Source organism: Sapajus apella, unplaced genomic scaffold (assembly GCF_009761245.1).
Source record: "Sapajus apella isolate SASKATOON/1434 unplaced genomic scaffold, GSC_monkey_1.0 scaffold38, whole genome shotgun sequence".
NCBI lineage: Eukaryota > Metazoa > Chordata > Mammalia > Primates > Cebidae > Sapajus > Sapajus apella.
The window spans coordinates 19,948,256-19,969,942 of record NW_022436978.1 but is presented as its reverse complement, the minus strand read 5'-3'; the positions used below and the strand labels follow the sequence as shown (position 1 = coordinate 19,969,942).

At 38.5% G+C, this 21,687-nt stretch overlaps 1 protein-coding gene and 1 long non-coding RNA gene across 4 annotated transcripts in view; one reads left to right on the top strand and one right to left on the bottom strand.

The window, feature by feature from the left end:
* Nucleotides 1-21,687, top strand: part of LOC116565015 — a 719,225-nt gene that overhangs the window by 282,395 nt on the left and 415,143 nt on the right. The gene's annotated exons all lie outside the window — the stretch shown is intronic.
* LOC116565021 lies at nucleotides 1,730-21,581 on the bottom strand. The gene is made up of 3 exons (XR_004275217.1): nucleotides 21,570-21,581; nucleotides 11,262-11,266; nucleotides 1,730-1,864 (listed from the first exon to the last, which is right to left on the bottom strand). It is a non-coding gene; the product is annotated as an uncharacterized LOC116565021 (long non-coding RNA).

The following is a 21,687-nucleotide window of genomic DNA, read 5'->3' as shown; positions in this document are numbered from 1 at the left end:
TGAAACATTTGTTGAATTGATAGCTAGATCTAGAGAAGTTTTATGGAATGGAATTCAAGATTGATTTTGAAGACTAGGGTGAGGATTGAGGCTGGAAGGCCATTCCAGGATGGCAGACTGCATGTAACAAGGGGCAGAAAGGTCAGTGTATTATGGAACAATGAGCCTAAGATTAAGATGCAATGGGTCATAGGTAGTAGTTTAAGGTAAGTAGGTTGAGGGCCAGGCGTGGTGGCTCACACCTGTAATCCCAGCACTTTGGGAGGCCGAGGCAGGCGGATCACGAGGTCAAGAGATTTAGATATCCTGGCCAACATGGTGAAACCCCATCTCTAGTAAAAATACAAAAATTAGCTGGTTGTGGTGGCAGGTGCCTGTAGTCCCAGCTACTCAAGAGGCTGAGCCAAGAGAATCACTTGAGTTCGGAGGTGGCGGTTGTAGTGAGCTGAGATCGTACTACAGCTGGGCAACAGAGTAAGACTCTGTCTCAAAAAAAAAAAAAAACATAAATAGGTTGAGATCAAAGAGTGGAGTGCTCCAATAACCATATTAAGAAGTTTAGACCATATCCTATGCATGAGAAGGAACATGGAGTGAACCTGGAGTGACATTTTCCTCTATGTTTCAGCAAACATCTCTAAGAGCACTGTGCTAGGTTCGCTGAAGACTGGGAGCCTGCAGGTGGCCACAGTCTAAGAAGGGTCAGATGAAAAAGACTCCATCTAAATCTATGAGAGTGCAGAGGTGGAAATAAAAATGAAATCCTTTTTGGAGGCAGAATTAGCAAGATTTTGTAATTAGTAAAATGTATGACTAAAGGAAGAGTGAGAAATCAATTATAATTATAATATTTCAAAATTAAATGACTAAGAGACCAGAGCTGGTACATCATGGGATGATTCACAGTGGTTATGTTTGATGAATTAAAACAAGACAGAGGAACATAGATGCTACCAGCTATAGACATGTACTTCTACCATCCTCAGAGTCTTGAGGAAAAGTTTACCTCATATGTTTTCTTTGTATTTTTCTATGTTTAATTTCCAAGTGTAGTTACAAACCTCACTGGAAAATTCAGAAGCAATGCTGGTAAGTGCCACCAGTCACTATTGTATGGACTTATTAAAGATAATTCAACTAATAGAGACAGTTATAAATGTTCCTTTTTTTATGGAGTTGGGAGCACAAATGTTATCTCTCAAACATTCGTTATCAAAACAACTTATCCGTCAGAAAATACATTATTTGTGTATTATTGGCTACACCAAAACATCATTAACTTAAAACACAAGAGAGAAAATACTTACTCAATTAACAGGGTTTGAGTTGCTCATGTGGACGAATATGGTAACCATAAGCCACATGTAGCTGATGAGCGGTTGAAAGTGGCTAGTCCAAACTGAGATGTGCTGTAATATAAATGCACATCAGATTTTGAAGACTTGGTACAAACATGAAATGATATCTTATATCATATATCTTATTAATAATTGGTTAGTTCCTTTACATGTTAAAATGATAATCCTTTGAATATACTGGTTAAATGAAATACATTATCAGAGTCAATTCCACCTGCTTCATTTTACTTTTTTACTTTTTAAATGTGGCTCCTAGGAACATTTAGAATTCCATATGTTGTTCACATTATATTTCTACTGGACAGTGCTGGAATGGTGTTCTTATTTAGCAACCAGCCAACAGACATCTTTTTAGTTCTTATGTACGGATGAGTGAGCCTTGAAGTTAAGTGAGAAGTTGCAGTTGCATAACATGATGTATTTTTAGGGCTTGATGACATTTCAGTCAATATACAAAACATTGCTTAAAAAAGCAGATAGAAAGGTCTGTGGATTTGATGTCTCCCCTTTCAAACATTAGTTCTGTTTTTCACACTGTTTCACCTATATGCTATTAGGTGATTTATAATGATCTGTTAAATCTTCTGTTTGTTATAAAACAGTGAAGAATTTGATTTACAAGTTCCCTTTGGTTAGTGGAAAAGAACTGGCACATATCCACATATGGGTGGCCAGGATGCAGAGAGGCCTGGGATATAATCACTATGCTGAGTCTTCAAACTATATACTCAACATACCTTATTCTATATGCTCAATATACCCTATTCTATATACTAAACGTACCTTATTCTATATACTAAACGTACCTTATTCTATATACTAAACGTACCTTATTCTATATACTCAACATACCTTATTCTATATACTCAATATACCCTATTCTATATACTAAACATACCTTATTCTATATACTAAACGTACCTTATTCTTTCTCTGAAAAGCCAGAACATACTTCTCAGTGTATAGGCCTTGGAGTCCTCCAGAATATTATTTATTATCAACAGCACAGAAGAAAGAGAAGAAAAAGGAGAGGGAGAGGAAGGAGGAGAAGGGAGAAGAACAAGAAAGAAAAGGAGGAGGAGGAGAAGGGGAAGTAGGAGAACAAGGAGAAGGAGGAGGAGAAAGGGAAGGAGGAGGAGATTATTTGCAGTTTATAAATATTGATGTTTTGGATTGAAAGAGATTTTCTACGTGTTGAAGGCATTACTTATGTTATATTTGCACTATTCTTTCAGATAGCCATGTGAATATCTGTGATTGTACAGAATTGACTATTTTTAAGTAAAATGACTTGTCATTGGATAATGTTTTAATTTCAATTTTTTGAGCAAGGCACTTGATTTTTTTATGCCTTAGTTCCTTCAATCTTCAAATAGGATAGATTTTTATTTTGTTTTGTTCCTAAGGTAATGAGAAGTAAATGCTTTGCTTTTTAAAAGGCTAAGTCTCTAATTACAATGAAAAGTGCTGCAGTGCTACAACAATATCCTGGCTAGATCATAAGTGGCAAAACAACAATGTAATAGAGAAGATGCAAAGCATTCTTTGAAAATGGTGACTTTGTTTTAAAAGAATTTTTATTGAGCTAGAGTAGTGCCTATGAAAATAAATACGGAGTGGAAAACTATTCCTGGGTACTCAGAAAGTATTTATGAATGCCAAGATACGAATGTAGTTTAGCCTTGCAATTCTCAATTAATAGCCTGCCTAGGAACATCTCTTACTTAAAAAGGGCTGCCTGAATTAAGGTTAAGTTATGTTTGGTTTCCCAAGTGCCAGTCAGGATGTGTTTTTATATTCTGATTACTGAAAATCATTTTATTTCCTTTTTAAAAAGGAAATTTGCATCAGTTGCTGAATAGCCCACATCATGGACTCAAACGCTCTGCAATATGTACAAACAAAGCAAAAAGAGGAAAATGGCTAACTTTTCAAATGAATACTGTGAACTGAATTATTCAAGGTTAGGCTGCGTATTCAAAGATGAGTTATGCATTTTGACAAAACGTTGTTAACATTTCTGTTGACTGTGAATAAGTATTAATAATACACAGATTATACCCTAAGGTGCAGCCTGATTTCTGGCTGCAAAATATGCCAAATGTACCGTTGTCTCTATGTATTCAGAGTGGTACATATTTTTGAGTCTGCACTGAAATATATGCTACTAGTCTCAGTATCTACTCAGTCTCAAAAGAAAGTATCTGTGTAAATGGATTTTTAAAAAAATAACTTATGTGTTTTAAAATACCAGTGACACTTAAAACATTTTGTTTTTTTATTAAAATCTTTAAAATAAGAGGAATTAAGGCATTAAAACCTAAATCAAAAACCCAAAAAACAAAAGCATCTTATTCACTGAAGCAAAGACACATGAAATACTTTCTGCTGGGTCAAGCCATCTTTCTGAATTACGGTAGTAGATGGTCTCCACATAAGGAGGAGCAATGTTGGCAGCCAAATAGCTCAGGGATATGCAGCAATCTTCAGCTCCATGTATTTATTTTGAGCTGAACCTTTGGTCATTGATTCAATACTTGTTTATTGAGTTCCTTTTATGCATCAGGCCTTCGCAAAATAGACATGACTACACGCTCATGGTACTTACAAACTATTGGGGGTTGGAGGAGGGGATTAACAAATAGTGACTAGACAATTGTGCAAATAAGTACAGCGGTAAGAAGTGGTGGTTAAGAGTACCCACTCTGAACCTGGGCTTGGTTTGCATCTTGGCTCTACCACTTGCTAGCTGCAGAATCTTAGGCAGGTTATTTGATATGCCTCAGTGTCTTCCTCCACAAGGTTGCCGTGAGGTTTCTGTTAAAACATATAGTAGTCTAGCACATAATAAAGTTTATATATTTGCTATTATCATTCTTTTTCTTACACTGTAATAAGGGCTATGAGAGTATATAGCAGCAGGTGACTTTGTCCGGAACTGGGTGTGGGAGTTTGGAGAAAGCTTTCCTAAGGAAAAGATGTTTGAATTAGGATCTTAAGAATGGGTAGAACATAAATAGATTGAGAAGACTTCAGGGGGTGAAGGGAGTGGAATTGAAGTTTTAAAGAACTTTCCACGCAGTGAAAATAACATGTGTGAAGACTCTGAGGCAAGTGGGAACATGGTAATTAAAGAGCCCCCAAAGCAGCCCAGGGTAGCTGGAGGGAGGAAGGGAGTTGGGAACCAGGAGAGAAGGGTGATGATCTTTTGCTTACAGAAGGAAATCAAGTTTGGCTTCTCCCCACACCCCCACCTTCTGTCTCTCTCACTCTCCTCTCTCTCACAAGGGAGGGAGAGGACATTTTCTGTCTTCTCTGCTCAGCCTTGAAATTAAAAATAATTTACAAGTGGCTCTACATATATAACCAAAACACAACATTCTGTCTAAATATTAGATACGAATTAAATTGCCTCTTGGTATTCAACTTATTTTTTTATATGCATTATAATCCTCTGTGTTTATGCTCCACAGCCAGAGTGCTGCAACTAGCTGGAAGGTTCTTTTTTTCTTTTCTTTTTTTTTAGAATACTCAATACAAAAGAGGTGGGATGGATGGGTACTAATTAAACCTAAGTAATACGAGACTTAAGGAAAAAGAGATTTCTGTATTTCTCCTAATGGGATGAATGTCATGTTCCAATTCCTACTTTATGTAAAATCCATTGTACAATATGTAAAATAATTCTCCAAATCTTGATTTCCTCAATTGAAAATGACCCTGAGCATAAACTATAAGTAGAGGAAGGTTTGAATTTCTTGATCTTTGGCACTCTTTTGTTCTCTCGGTACGTGGAGTCTTAAATCAGCAGAATAATTTAGGAATGGTAGATATTGAAACAACTAATTTTTCTTTTCTGTAATCTGCATAGACTTCAAAATGCCTACAAAGCACAAAGTGCCAGTTCATATAATTTGTTGGCAAGGATAAAAAGAAGAAAGGAAATTATTTCCTAAGCGTGTGAATCAGCCCAGCTTTAACAGATATTTTTCTGTCATGTGCAGCCTGAGGGCTTATGCCTATCTGAGCTTTATTTGACAATTACCACTTGCCAGCATAATTAAATGATAATTTATAAATACTAAGAAAGCATAATGGGGAAGAGCAAATAGGTGCTTATCAGGGCATTGAATAAAGTTGATCTGCTTCAGTGGCAATTTTCATCTCTTATCTTGGTTGTTAACTGGTCTCACTTTGTATGCGTGTTTTGTTTAGGTTTGGTATTTGTTAGGGTGATACTATCTACCTCATATACACCTTTTCACTCCATACAAAATTCTAGTATTTCTTTTGGTATTTATTTTGCAACCAATGTATTTATTAAATATTGCTTATATTTTAATTCATGATGTAAATTTAGCATCTAGAATTGCATATATTACTAGACAAAACCCCGAATAATTTAGTAATTTTTCTGTTTCTCCCTCCTCACCCCTTTTTCAGTGAATAAGGTCTTTTCTGTGTTGTGTGTGTTATTTTCTTTTAATCAGGTTTTTAATCACCTGGGCTTTGCAGTTAATTACATTCCACAGAGTCTCTTCATCTATTTCCTAGAATGCTGGCAGATTTTTTATAAGTAAGACAGAAAGCACACATGTAAGCCGTGGACTCCGGCAAGGAGGGCTTCCTAATCTTGCAGTGATAAGAATGATACTTTATATGCAGCATGGACATTTGTTATGTTCCTACTGAATATAGAAATTACCCAAAGAAGAATTCTGTAGGGCAGACAGCTTTTGTCCTATCAGTATGTCTTCTCAAGTTTTCTTACCTATTATAAATATTAGGGCAATCTCTGCAGAAGCTGTGGTGGGGCCTTGGACAGAAACACAGATTTGTCCCGGGTAACCTAGATAAAGCAGTGCGAGAGCAATCGTCTATTTGAATGGAAACAATCAGTAGAATGACAGAAAAAAAAAAAAAGAATTTCCATGCCTTTAGAAAAGCAGGTTTGAAGAAGGCAAATGGGGGAAGAAAGCAAGACACAGTAGCGGGTCATGAAGGGACTAAGGTCTCTCTCTGTCTTTTTTTTTTTTTCCAGCCATTATAAAATTAAATAATTTTAGTAACTACTGATTAGGATTGTGGTGGTTTGATTGAAGAGTGTGCGAATGTCTTATCAGGAGAATAACAAAATAAAGGGCTTTGGTGTTTAAAGTTGTCAATTCCTCAAATTATTCAGCATTTTGTTCTTATAAATAGCAATTATTTGCCATTTCAGAGCTGAAAAATTATCTTTCATATTCAAATATTTAAATATACAGTGCCGTTACTGGGGCAAAAAAAAAAAATCCTAATGTCGGAACAAATTTTTATACAAGGAATAATTTGAAAGTGGTGGATTAGTTTCCACCTTTTGAAACACAGTGCTTTCTGTAATCTTCAAACATTATTTAGGATAATGGAAGCCATCATCCTGGTTCTCAAATGTTAGCACTTCCATTAGAATTTGCAGCTACCTCTTATTTTTTATATTAAAATACAAGGCTTAAAAGGTATTATCTTACTAAAGGGGGGCAATTGTAGAGATGATTTGATTGAATAAAGGAAAAAGCTGTACAGGCCTTTTAAGATCAAGGATGTATTGATGGAAAGCTATCATTAGAGACAATTAATGTTCTCCAAGGGAAGAAATTGATTATGGACAAAGATGGACCCTAAGGAGCAGATATGTCTTAATGCCCTAAGGCCTTAAGGATTATACTTCTCATTCACAGCATCTGTATTTTAACCCTTTGTTGCAAATAGAATACTAGCTTATTCTTGCAGAGTGACATGAATTAAATTTATAAAAAAGGATTGTGCCTTGTAAAGGTCGCTCCTAGTGATTGACTTTTGCTTCTTTAAACAATATTAAAATAATTAAATTCATGGTATCTTTTCTCTATAGTGCCCTTTAGAGTAGATCTAGACATAAATTTATAGAAGAAATAAAATTAGATTATGATGGCCAGTCTTCAGCATTATGGGAGTGCAGTAACGCCCAATAATTATGGCTAAAGATGTGCTTTCATTAGGAGCCCCTGAACTTCAGCTGCATTTATGTTTCCAAATAACATACCCCTTTAACTTTGCTTGTCCTTCCTATAGATCGTGTACAAAGCATTCATCATGTTGTTAGCCAGTCCCGAGCAGCCGCAGATCACAATTCGGTGCTTAATAAGGTGGCAACCCTACTGGGAACATTTCACATAATTATTCTTAGCAGAAAGATGATTGTTATGGCTTTTTTTTTTTTCCTTTTTGAGTCTGGCAAAATTCCAGGTGATTTAGTATGAGCTCCTAAAAACCTGTTACATATCATTGGTGAATTATACTTCCTGTATATTCTGCATCCCCACGTCCCTGCCATGTATATGGAGAGAGTTTCATTGTTCAGTTGGTCTCCTGTACCAGCTAGGCCCAGAACCAGGCCCAGAACCAGAGAGTGATGAAAAGTGTTTTTTGGCCATAGGCTTCAGAGCATGTCAGTCTGAGCATGGGAGTACTTTTTGAAATCAATCCCTCCCAAGACCATTGCACTATCTCTGTGCATGGTTTATTATGATTATCACTAAATACACAGGAAAAACTCACACATGGAGTAATAAGTAACTTATCCAGAGAGCTCTGTGATGTTAAGTGTCAGTTAAAGAAAGGGAGTTTAGACACATGGCCCTAACTTTGAGCTTGTAAGTTGAGAAATAACTGGCATTTGGTTAGCCCAGATCATTAAAGCAGTTTAGACTTCAAGATAATTCTCCCAGGTGCTTGGCCAACTAGTGTCTCATCTCACATGCAAAGACAAACATCTTCACATGTGAGAAGAGAGTTTCCTAGATGGTTCTTCTTAACGGGAAAAATGGAGAACAGGATATTCATAATTTTTCTTTGATTTAGACCTTGGAATACAACTTACAAGGGGTCTGAAGAACCTCTTCAAGGAGAACTACAAACCAATGCTCAAGAAAATAAGAGAGGACACAAACAAACAGAAAAACATTCCATGCTCATGGATAGGAAGAATCAATATTGTGAAAATGGCCATGATCCCCAAAGTAATCTATAGATTCAATGCTATCCCCATCAAGCTACCACTGACATTCTTCACAGAATTAGAAAAAACTACGTTAAATTTCATAGGGAACCAAAAAAGATCCTGTATAGCCAAGACAATCCTAAGCAAAAAGAACAAAGCTGGAGGTATCATGCTACCTGACTTCAAACTGTACCACAAGGCTACAGTAATCAAAACAGCATGGTACTAGTATCAAAACAGACATATAGACAAATGGAACAGAACAGAGGCCTCGGAAATAACACCACACTTCTACAACCATCTGATCTTTGACAAACCAGACAAAAACAAGCAATGGGGAAAGGATTCTCTACTTAATAAACAGTGTTGGGAAAACTGGCTAGCCGTATGCAGAAAACTAAAACTGGACCCCTTCCTTACACCTAATACAAAAATTAACTTGAGATGGATTAAAGATTTAAATGTAAGACCTAAAACCATAAAACCCTAGAAGAAAACCCAGGCAATACCATTCAGCACATAGGCATGGGCAAAGGCTTCATGACTAAAACACCAAAAGCAATGGCAACAAAAGCCAAAATTGACAAATGGGATCTAATTAAACTAAAGAGCTTCTGCACAGCTAAAGAAACTATCATCAATGTGAACAGGCAACCTGCAGAACGGGAGAAAAACTTTTCAATCTATCCATCTGACAAAGGGCTAATATCTAGAATCTACGAGGAACTTAAACAAATTTACAAGAAAAATCAACCCCATCAAAAAGTGAGCGAAGGATATGAACAGACACTTTTCAAAAGAAGACATTTGTGTGGCCAACAAACATGAAAAAAAGTTAATTGTCTCTGATGATTAGAGAAATGCAAATGAAAACCACAATGAGACACCATCTCGTGCCAGTTAGAACAGCGATCATTAAAAAGTCCAGACACAACAGATGCTGGAGAGGATGTGGAGAAATAGGAATGCTTTTACACTGTTGGTGGGAGTGTAAATTAGTTCAACCATTGTGGAAGGCAGTGTGGTGATTCCTCAAGGATCTAGAAGTAGAAATACCATTAGACCAAGCAATCCCATTACTGGGTATATAACCCTAAAGGATTATAAATCATTCTACTATAAAGACACATGCACACATATGTTTACTGCAGCACTATTCAAAATAGCAAAGACTTAGAACCAACCCAAATGCCCATCAATGATAGACGGGATAAAGAAAATGTGGCGCATATACACCATGGAATACTACATAGCCATAATAAAGAATGGGTTCATGTCCTTTGTAGGGACATGGAAGAAGCTGGAAACCATCATTCTCAGCAAACTAGCACAGGAACAGAAAATCAAACACCGCATATTCTTACTCCTAAGTGGGAGTTGAGCAATGAGAACATATGGGCACAGGGCGGGAAACATCACACACCAGGACCTGTTGGGGGATGGGGGACTAAAAGAGGGAAAGCATTAGGACAAATACCTAATGTAAATGATGGGTTGGTGGGTGCAGCAAACCACCGTGGCACGTGTATACCTGTGTAACAAACCTGCATGTTCTGCACATGGATCCCAGAACTTAAAGTATAATTAAAAAAACAAAAGAAAAGAAAGATTATGGCTAATTTTTTATTTTATTTTGAAATTTTCATTTCCCATTCATTTTCCTTTTTGGGGAAGAGCAGAGGTGTTATCTATGATTTTCATTGGCCACATTGCTACTGAGAAATGACATTAGGGCCCTTGTAGAGAAGGAGTGTAGCTTGTGAAATGAGTGAGTATGGAGTAAAAATAGCTAAATAGGGGCTCCAGCTAACTACCTGCCTCTGAGGTTTTGAACCCTGATGCCTAGGGAGATGGTGGTGCCATTAACAAAAATAAATAAGGAAGGAGAATGAGCTAGGGAGAGGCATATGGAGCTTTTGAGGTTCTGGTCAAACCCAGGCAGAAATGCCCAGCAGGTAATTGGAAATGAAGGTCTGGAGTTTAGGAGAGAGGGCAAAGTTTGTAATACTGGGTTGGAGATCTAAAAAAGAATTGGTGGCCGGGCGCGGTGGCTCACGCCTGTAATCCCAGCAGTTTGGGAGGCCGAGGCGGGTGGATCACGAGGTCAACAGATCGAGACCATCCTGGTCAACACGGTGAAACCCTGTCTCTACTAAAAGTACAAAAAATCAGCTGGGCATGGTGGCGCATACCTGTAATCCCAGCTACTCAGGAGGCTGAGGCAGGAGAATTGCCTGAACCCAGGAGGCGGAGGTTGCGGTGAGCCGAGATCGCGCCATTGCACTCCAGCCTGGGCAACAAGAGCGAAACTCCATCTCAAAAAAAAAAAAAAAAGAATTGGAACGTTGGAAAAAGAATAGGATAATGCTGTGACAGGTACGTGCAGACAGAAGAAACTTTCAGGGAGTGTAGTCAGTTGCCTCTGATGACCCAGGGAGATCAACAAGAGTAAGAATCTAGAAACAAGCCCACTGGGTTTGATCATTGATAGCTCATTGTCAGCTGAAAAGTCTAATCTGCTTGAGTTTAAGTTCCAATTACTCAATTAATAGGGGCATGTGTATCCTTGAGAAAGTTAATTAATCTCTCTGGGCCTAAGCGGATTCACTTATAATTTAAGAATACCTCAATGTACCCCTTAAATTTGTTTTGAGGATTAAATGAGATAGTCCATGTAAAATGCCTAGTTTACTAGGTACCTGTGTTACAGTAGGGGCCATAACCAGGTAACTGGGGTCAAGACATGACGAAGGGCTAGGAAGTAGAAGATTATAAACAACTATTTGGAAGTAGGGAGGTGAATGGTTAAACAATTTATGGAGGAACCAGAGATCTGAGCAGCTTAAAGGCTAAAATAAAGAAAGCACCAGGGACATACTCTGTACCCTTTCTATAAATTAACTCATTTTGCCTCTTACAATGAGCTTGAGGGATGATAATATCATTGGAACAAAACCGAGGTGTATAGAAGTAACCTCCTTCAAACATATAGCCAATAAATGGCTGGGCAGGAACTGGCACCAAGGAATGTCTAACTCATAAGCTTCCTTTCTGTTTCATAGACCAGTAGACACAGATAAATTAAACAAATTATTTAAAGTAAGGGACAAAGTCATGATCTGAACCCATGCCCATCTGATTCTTAATTATCTACTTAATAGATTACCCTCCTTTCCAGTCCCTTTCTATAGAAGCATAGAGGGGAGACAGTTTACAAGGATCAGGAATTTGGTCCACCAATTTCAGGTGGCCCCACTTAGTGACCAGTGACCTCTGTAGCTGGACCATGCTGGAAAAACTGACTGGAGACTGTCAGAACTAGGGTGTCAGAGTCTGGGAGACATGTGTATTCCTCCTCAGTAACACCCGTGAAATGTGCCCTAACAAGATCCTACACACTTGGGTGTTGTAGAGTGAGGATGAGGGTGGAAGAATGAGAATGAACCTCAGGCTATGGGCGAGCCATCAGAATGTAGCTGTTACATCTGTGCTGAGGCTGCTACCTGCGGAATAAAAAGATAAAAACTCAGCCAGATGCAGCACAAATGGGCCTTCTGTGTTTGTGCCTTTCCAGAATTTGGCAAAATCAGCTTGTCTTTGCTTTAACCTGAGTATCTCTGGACTGTCCTGGAGACTGATTACTACAGAGCAGTGGTTCTCAAGAGTATCTTCTCTGGACCAGCATCACCTGGGAACTTGTTAAAAATGAAGACTTTCTGCTCCACCCCAGACCTGCTAACTCAAACTCTGGGGGTGGGACCTGCCAGTCTGTGTTTTAATAAGACCTCCAGGTGAGATTCTCATGCATGCTGCAGTTTGAGAACCACTGTCTGAATCTAATTTTGCTTCCAAGTTCTTTTGGTGACTAACTACTGCCAAGTGGCCAGATAGATCTGGTTGTGGTCTAGTAACTGTGGTTCTCAGTCTCGACTGCCATCAGAATCAAATTAAAAGATTTAGTTCACTGAAAACTGGGTGCCACTCCCAGAAATTCTTCTTTAATTGAGCTGGGGTGTGGCCCAAGCATTGAGATTTCTAAATCTCCCCCCCAACCCCACCATGCCCTCTCCCCCACCCCTCAGAGATTTTAACACACTGGTTTAGAACAGTGTTTCCCAAACTTCAGTACAAATCAGAATCTCACGTGGAGAGCCAGTTAAAAGGCACATTGTTGGATCCCACCCTCAGGGTTTCTAATTCAGTAGCTTTGAGGTGAGGCCCAAGAATTTGTATTTCCAGCTAAGTTTCCAAGTGATATGATGCTGCTAGCTTGGGGGTCAGACTGTGAGAACTGCGGTGTGGAAGTTAGATATTCATTTTTGGAGGTGTGGTGAACTGAGCTGATAATTTCCATTGCAAAGCTCCAATTTCTGTTTCAGGCCTAGGTGAGGGTTTTTGCCAGAGAGTCCTGACGATGCCTCTGTTTACATATCTCATTGGCGAGAGAGACTTGGTCTGGAAATACATGTGGTTGTGCAATGCTTCTCAAACATTAATTAGTGTACAGATCACCCGGGGATCTTGCTAATGTAGGTTCTGATTCAGTGGGTTTGGGGCTGAGCCTGGGGGTCCACATTTCTCACAAGCTCCCCGACAGTGCCAATGCTGCCAGTGTGTTGACCATGCTGAGTACCAAGGCACCTATGAGAGTGTTTCTTAAATTTTTCTGATCATCAGATCCACATGAAGTGCTTTTACTAGAGAGGTTTGGCTTCCCCTATGACCTACTGAATCAAAATGCCCAGAGAAAACAGCCTACATATATGTATTTTTAAGTGACTTATTAATTTATTCAACAAATATTGATTGAACATGTACTTTGTGTCAGGCTCCATGTTAGAGGTGAACAAAGTAGGTGCATAGTCCTTTATCTATGGCTTACATTTTAGTCAGAGAGACAATCACTTTCAGTAGCTACAACCCACCTCAAGGTCCACAAACCTTGGCCAAGTGTCTGAGTTCTTGGGTGAAGCAGCATGGCACACGGTGTTCAAGAAACGGCTTTGACAGAGGAACCATCCCAGTCACAGCTTGTTTATGTGAAGGTCTTGTGTAAGGAGAAGCAAGGGCTCTGGGGATGGACTGAGCTTGGCCGATTGCCTGCAGGTAGGGGAGGGATGAGGATCAAAGGTAGGGCGATTGAGTGCCCAGCTGATTTTGATACTTCGTCACATTTGGGGAACACTTCAAAACTCTTTCTTACCAGCTGTCAGGAGAACTGAGTCCTACCCATTTTGAAAACATCATCAATCACCCCATCATTGTTCTCCAGGGGAAGAATGTAGATGCTGTTACACAGTCCCCTAATGGCCAATAAAAATAAATTGTCTCTGAAATTCATAGGGATAAAATTACAATGATTTCTTGCTAACTATTTAACTATGCAGTAGTGATCTTGTACATAGTCAGGAAGTAACAAAAGGATGAAAGAACTGTATTCCACTTAGAGAAGGTTTCTACAACTTTGAGGTTTATATGGCATAATACATACTCTTTGGAGGGTTTGTATGATTTCTCCAGAAAGCCCAAATGCATGAATAAAAGGAACAAGAGAAACAACAAAGAGCCAAGAAAAAAATAAAAAACAAAAACCAAGGAAGGGATACATGGGGTTTTCTGAGGGAGGAAGTAAGTTCAAGTGTTTTTGGCATTAAGTTACAAATTTATTTTATGACTGCTATTTGCATAGATAATAATTTTAAGAGATTACTTAAAAAATATATATATATATATATATATATATATATATCTGCTGCATTTAAAACTACCTAAGTGGCAGAAGAAAAATAAACAAGAAAACATCTTTGGGCAGAGGCAGCTTTCACCTGTATTAATTTTTTTTCAAGCTGTGTGCACTCCTTAATCACCAGTTTTTAAAAACCATTTAAGATTGGTAACATATGTTGTTGTCAGCATGTGTTTAGCACCTGCAGAAATGAACCTGAAAAATGTGACAGCGCATAGGTGGAACATCCACCGCATTGACTGGGAACACTGTCAACAAACTTTAATTTGTTAATTTTTTTCTTACTAAGAAAAAAACTAAGAAAAAAATTTAATAGCCCAGGTGTTCAGAGCAAAACAGCAAGTTGATATAATGAAGGGGAGGCTGCAAACCTTTAGCATGAGAGTCAGGCTCTAGATCTGCACATCCTCATGCTTTGCCTCACATACTTCACTCTTCTTTTCTTTTCTTTTTTTTTCTGAAATCCCCTCTGCATGTTGGAACTGTCAGGCTTGGTTGCCCTGCAGAGGATTTCCTCTCAGAAGTAACGGTGAGAAGCAGCTCAGGTTCACTGAGTGGAGATCAGCTGACAGGCAGGACCAGGCAAACAGCACCTAAAATTACCATTTTCCAAGGTTGGAGATGGAGGCTTTTCTCCTGCACATTATTTTCTAGAATTGAAGTCCTAATCATTGTGGGTAAGAGGTTTCCTGTCAGCTGCTTCTATAGCAAAGCTTCTATGAGTGTAGGCTCTGTCTTCTGAACTCTTATTTTGGGGTACAAACAGTTTCACTTGGCTAATGGCATTCCTCACAATGCGCTGCTGTGCAGACAGCAGGCCTTACTGAATGATGCTGCAGTTGTTATGCCCTCTCTGGTCTTACTAGTTTGTTCTACTGTAAGTTACTTTCCACAATTTCCTATCATTGTTTCATTTTTCTAATTTTTAGAAACCAGTTCACTCGAAACAAGTGGGTTCTGCTCTTCATTTGAAGACACAACTTTCCAAAATGACTTTGCCAAAGTTCAAAACAAACACTGGCAGGTGTGTTAATTCCTACTTTGGGAACTTTGAAGTCAACTTGTTTCCACAGAATCTTCCCCTTTTCACACCTCTTACACTCGTTGGGAGGTCTAATTACTTCCTGTCAGTCCTCATTCTGGCAGGCTGTACAAAGAAATTCAGTGACAAAGCATTCCAGTGGCCCAAAGTATTCCCGTGACACAAAATAGAAAATTTTCAGTTAAGTTGAAGCTCATCCAGGTCTGTATTTCCTCTCCGACCCAGAAAAAGCCTCTTGATTGAGTTATGGCTCTCTGGCTGGCGTGTGTGGGAATGGTTTGCGCTTCTCACGGCTGAGAGAAGACTCTGGAAATGACGCGTTTTACACCTCTTAGATGAGATTGGGGAACTAGAAAGCACTTCACTCCCGTCCCCCTGGGATGAAGAATCTGTTTGCAGTAATCACTGGCAGTGTTGACAGAATGTTCAAAACCATCTGCTCAAGGGCAAGTGTTAACTCTATCAAATCCTCATATTTTAAGCACACTGATCCCTAAGCCCAGGAGACCTCCTGATGCAGCTCTCCTTGGGCTCCATGTCAGCCTGCCATCAGTCATTATCCCGCTGCCCAGAGGCCTGACGCGCCAGCCGGAACTCAGCGAGGACGGGCTGTTAGAGGGAGAAGCGCAGCAACAGAATGCACGTCATTCAAGTCTTGTTAGTTATGATGAATCCGAGGCTTCCTGATGCTTTAATACAAGAGTTTCTCTGCAATAATAAATACACTTTTTGTCATCAAATGTATTGTGTGTAAAAGAGCTTCTTGATTTGTTAGAATCTAGTATATATCACTTTCAGCATGGATTTGTATAAATTCATGTAGACTTACTGTGCACACATAATCACATACAGGTATGCATCCAACAAGGCATGTCTCATCATGTTAAAATCCTTTACCAACATTACTTAATAAAACATAAAATTCAGCTGAAAGATTTTTGGCACATTATTCTCAGGACAGTACAGTGCAGTACTCACCAGTCATCAGGTTGTTTAAACAGGACAGAATGTTTATTTACTGTTAACATACTTAATGGACTTTGCTAGCACAATTGCTCCAAAATATTTCAGAGTTAAAGCTGATAGAGGAGTTTGGGGAAGCATGTAGCAGTAGAAATATTACAAAGTCCAGTGAACCAAAAACACTGCCTTTTCAAAGGAAGCCAGTCAAAACTTTCCAGGACAGGTTTGAGCCTTTTGCCCCAGGAGGACCCCACTGGAAAGAAAATGCACAGGCCTGAACCATCTGCGAGAACATCTCCCTGCTTCTCTGTCCTCGTCAGAGACATGTCGGTAAAACCAGCATTATCTGTCTTAGTGACTTGGAGTGGTTAAAGGAAATACTGAGAAGAAACCTAACACTAAGAGAAACTTCTTAGCCACAATCCCCCTAAAAGTTCAAATAGGACATTTTAATTTTTAATTTTCTGTTCCTTTCTGTGTATGCATGAATTTCATCTTACGACACTTACTATGCTGAGCTATTGTAGGTGCTCAGTAAATTACACGTTAAGAAAATGGAAATAGGCTTTGCTCTACTATGGTTTTAATGTTATCTGAATGTATGTCCCAGATATGCAGATGAGTAACTGGGGGAGCTCTGGGGTTGTAGTCACCACCAGCAACATCAATGCCATCCCCATATAACAGTCAGTGGGTGTGCACTAGTATGCGCCAGACACTTTTAACATATTTTTTCATTACCTAATTACATCAGATACATTAAGCAGGTCTTATTATAAGCCCCATTTCAGAAATGAAGAAACTGAGGCTTAGAGAGCCAAGTGGCTTGGCTAAAGTCAAACAGTTAATAAGTGGGGGAGCCAGGTAGGAACCTAGGCAGAAGGCTCCAAAGTTCATGTGCTCACTGTAATGCTGAAGCACCGCTAAAATAGAACCATTTAATATTTACAGAACTCTAAGGCCAGAGAGCGTGGGGAGGACCGCACGTTTTCTTTCAGAGTCCCACCGAATGTCATTTATGCATTTCTTGGTCAGATGTTCATTGAGGGTCAAGCACTGTGATGCCCAGAGGAGATACGGAGATTGACCTTATAGCTTAGAGCAGTGAAAAATCTGGGGAAGTTATAAAACACCATTGGAGAAAAATTCACAAAGGCACAACTTTGCGTACATTTACAAGTATTTTTTAGGGGAGGGGCTGGGAGCTACAGGTTTAGAGCTTCTGGGAGAGGTGCCATGTGTTAAAACAAAACAAAACCTATGTAGACATTTCATAAAAATCCTGGGGTCGTAGGAGGGGAGGATTTAGTAATTGCTTGGAGAAGTCAGGAAAATGAATTTTGGGGTGCTGTACAGTGAACAGACTGAAATCTACCTACAAGGTCCCATCTCACCTAAAACCTAATAGCTTTACATTTTAATCATTCCATCTAAAGATGACCATCAAGATTTCTCATTCGACAGTTTCTGATCCTGATTTTCATAAGAGGATGAAATATTTCTATGATTTTATTTTTATCTCTGCTATCCAGAAAACACCGTGTGTTGCTCTCAGCATTCCATTTTTTATGGTACTCCTCATTGTGACTCTGTGGTTCTGTGTCTTTCTGTGTGTGTGTACAGGGAGAAGAGAGAGAGAGAGAAGCTTAGTCAATACATAAGCACAAAAATTTACTCATAATTAGGAGCCTGGTTAATAGAAGCACTTAGATTTTCTGGACCTCTTGGGTCAGTTCCTTAAAATCTCTGAGCTTCAGTTTCTTCATCTAGACAAGAATACCTGTTTCTTAGAGTTATTATAAAGATTAAGATAATGTTTTTTTTAAAAGTGTCAGTGTTTTTATCAGGCACATTTTAAATGCTTAATGAATATTAATTTCTTCTCTGGTGTCCTCCCCTCATCTTGTTTTTTTCATATGCGATTTGTAAAAGGAAACAATGTTGGTAACCCTGGTCCACAGGGAAGAAAAGGAAAAGTAATGGCATATTCCTCTAAAACTCCTTGGAGAATGGTTCTCTGAAAATCACCTTGTATTTCTGTTTGGATATGTGCCTTTTATGTTAGCATTACTTGAGGTGAGGCTACCAAAAATTTCTATAATTAAAATAAATGAACTGGCATAATAGTTTGCCACGTAATGCTTTTTAAAAACATGATTTTACTTGGTGCCTATATCTTGAATCCTGGCTTTTTTTGATCTCCTGAAATATGTAAAGAGTTCTGCAGTAGAGTCCTCTTCTTCAATACAATACCATTTATTTCTTCAGATAGTTAAGAGACGATGAAAATGAGGCACTGTCCTAGGTGCTGAAGGGACTGTCAGGATTTAGAAGAGCTGCAGATTCAGGATAAGACTAGGTAATGGTGAGTGATGATTTTTAAATGCACATGTATGTACAGGCAATAAATGTTCTAAAGATTATCCTGTACCTCTGACAATGAATGATATACACTCCTTAAATTTTCCTCTTGAAAATTGAAGAAGACAATATAAACCATATATTAATTTCCAGTAGACTATAAAGGTCCATATTAATGCACAAGACTATCATTATCTTAATTTCCAAGATGTTCTTCAGGGATAAAATGAGGATATCTATAAGGTGTGAGTGTTTTTGTTCTCTGCTTATTTGTAACATTAATAATAAAGAAGTTTTATATGTTCTGTAAACAGTGGCTTCCGAAAAAATACAGAGCTTTCAGCTTTTTCCAGATGGCTGGTTGTTATTGAAAGGTTTTCTGAGGAGTGTTAATTTGCTATTCACTCTTATTCACTCAATATGTTCTAATCTCACTATTTATCAGGAATTCTCTTCTTTCAAGAATTCTGACTCTTAGTCATTTGGATATTCTTGAATGGCAGAAAACAGGATGTAACATTCTCCTGTGTGGGATGGGAGAGAAGAAAGTGAGTCCCAGATACTTAGAGAGAAGAAGAATGCTGAGAATTCTCTGACATTCTTCCTGGTCAATGCCTAATACAGTTGAATGACTTTACCCTTTGGGAAACGGGAATACAATAGGAGACTTGCCAGCAGGATTATGTATCTAGGGTGGGCCTTGATCACAGAGGCCAAGATGTCCAAAACGGGCAAATGAGGATTGAAATTGTGTGTTCAATTTTTCTGCAGGCTGTAATGGAAAAGGGGGAATGACTTAAGTGCCTCTTGGGAATAAGTGTCTTCCTCACTCTGTGCAGACGTTTAGGGAGTATTGCAAGCTGTGAGCTTCTCTGAGCACATCTTGCCTCTTGCTTTCGCCTTGCTGAGCCCCTTTCCTCTATTGCTCCGTCCTTCCAGCTGCTTCTGTGAACTCTCCTCTGCCGTGTCTCATCCCCCATGGCTGCTCAAATGTGATTCCCCTAAGCCTCTCTTCCTGTCCAGCTGCATCTGTTCACCTCCCCTGCTGATCGATCCACTTCTTTAGCTCAGGGACAGCAAGAGGAAATGATTCCAGCAGCTAAACAGCTTTTATGCAGAGAGAATATTTAAATATTCTCAGTTTGCCTGATTCCCCTTCACCTCATGCTATGATCAGAGGTTAATGGAGACAGTTTGGAGCTTCTCTCTGTTGGTAGAAACCAGAAGACTTTTAGAAACAAAGGCCAAGATCTTGCAATACCCCCCTCCTCAAAAAAAATATACATTTATATAGGAGGGTAGGGGGAATATTTTTCTTCATCAAACTCATTCTTTTTTAGATAGTAGTCCCATGTTCCAATTCTCCCTCCCACCCCTAAAAAAGACTCTGGACAAGACTGCAGCCAAATTAGAAGCTGTAATTAATTTTTATCATTTTTAGTAGATGAAATTTTTAAATGACTGTTGTATTCTAAGTATTTATATCACTAATATTATCTTTTGATATATAAAGTATATTTTACACTGCTATTTAGTGAATATCTGATTTTTTGGTTTTTTTCCTGAGATAGTTTATTTGGGCAAATTTAAGCTGTGACGCGTGGTACAAAACGATCTGCCAAGGCCCAGTGATTGCAAAGATTCAGTGTAGCAAAAGCCTAGCATAGTGCCTGACCCATAATGCCAAATCAACCCTTACTTACATAGATACATACATATCTATATAAATATCTGTATGAATATATGTATTTATTTTAATTAACTATGTATTGTCTCCGTATGTTGCTATGCCAGTTTACTTAGACATTTCCTTATTCTTAGACAATTATCTGATTTCAATTTTTCTGTGTTTACCTCCCTTCTCTTCTCTTCCTTGCTGTCTTCCTTCCTCCCTCTTGTTTCTTTTTTTATTTGAAAATTTATTTCCCACTTTTGTTCCTTTCTTATGTCTTTCTTCCATCCTTTATTTTTTTTCCTTTTCTTATTGCTCTGAGGAGTATTGAGAACATCTTGTATACATTTTTCTTTTTCTTTTTTGTAATTTTCTGTTGTGATATAATTTTCCCAAATAAAATTTCTATGTCAAGAGTCTGAATAATGCCTCTCTAGATTGTTTTCTCCAATATTGGCCCATATTTTCATAGTAAACGTACATCCTTATGTATGCCAGGTTCCCCATGGTCCTGCCAACATTAGGTTTTCTTATCTTTGTGTGTTCAGTAAATTTTAATGGTATTTTTAAAGGTCTTTTGTTCTGTTAGTAAGGCTATAAATTTTCTATCTTAATTTTCTATTTAGATGTTGTATATGTAAACTCCTCATGTTCTTTTTTTATTATACCTTAAGTTCTGGGATACATGTGCAGAATGTGCAGGTTTGTTGCATAGGTATACACGTGCCATGATGGTTTGCTGCACCTATCAACCCATCATCTATATTAAGTATTTGTCCTAATGCTCTCCCTCCCCTAACCCCCACCCCCTGACAGACCACTGTGTGTGATGTTCCCCTCCCTGTGTCCATGTGTTCTCATTGTTCAACTCCCACTTATGAGTGATTACATAAAGTATTTTTGGTTTCTGTTCCTGTGTTAGTTTGATAAGAATGATGGTTTCCAGCTTAATCCATGTCCCTGCAAAGGACATGAACTCATTCTTTTTTATGGCTGTATAGTATTCCATGGTGTATATGTGCCACATTTTCTTTATCCAGTCTATCATTGATGGGCATTTGGGTAGTTCTAAGTCTTTGTTATTTTGAATAGTTCTGCAATAAACATATGTCTGCATGTGTCTTTATAGTAGAATGATTTATAATCCTTTGGATATATACCCAGTAATGGGATTGCTGGGTCAAATGGTATTTCTAGTTCTAGATCCTTAAGGAATAACCACACTGCCTTCCACAATGGTTGAACTAATTTTCACTCCCACCAACAGTGTGAAAGCATTCCTGTTTCTCCACATCCTCTCCAGCATCTGTTGTTTCTTGACTGTTTCATGATCGCCGTTCTAACTGGCATGAGATGATATCTCACTGTGCTTTTGATTTGCATTTCTCTAATCACCAGTGATGATGAACTTTTTTTCATAAGTTTGTTGGCCACATAGATGTCTTCTTTTGAGAAGTGTCTGGTCATATCCTTTGCACACTTTTTGATGGGGTTGTTTGTTTTCTTCTTGTAAATTTGTTTAAGTTC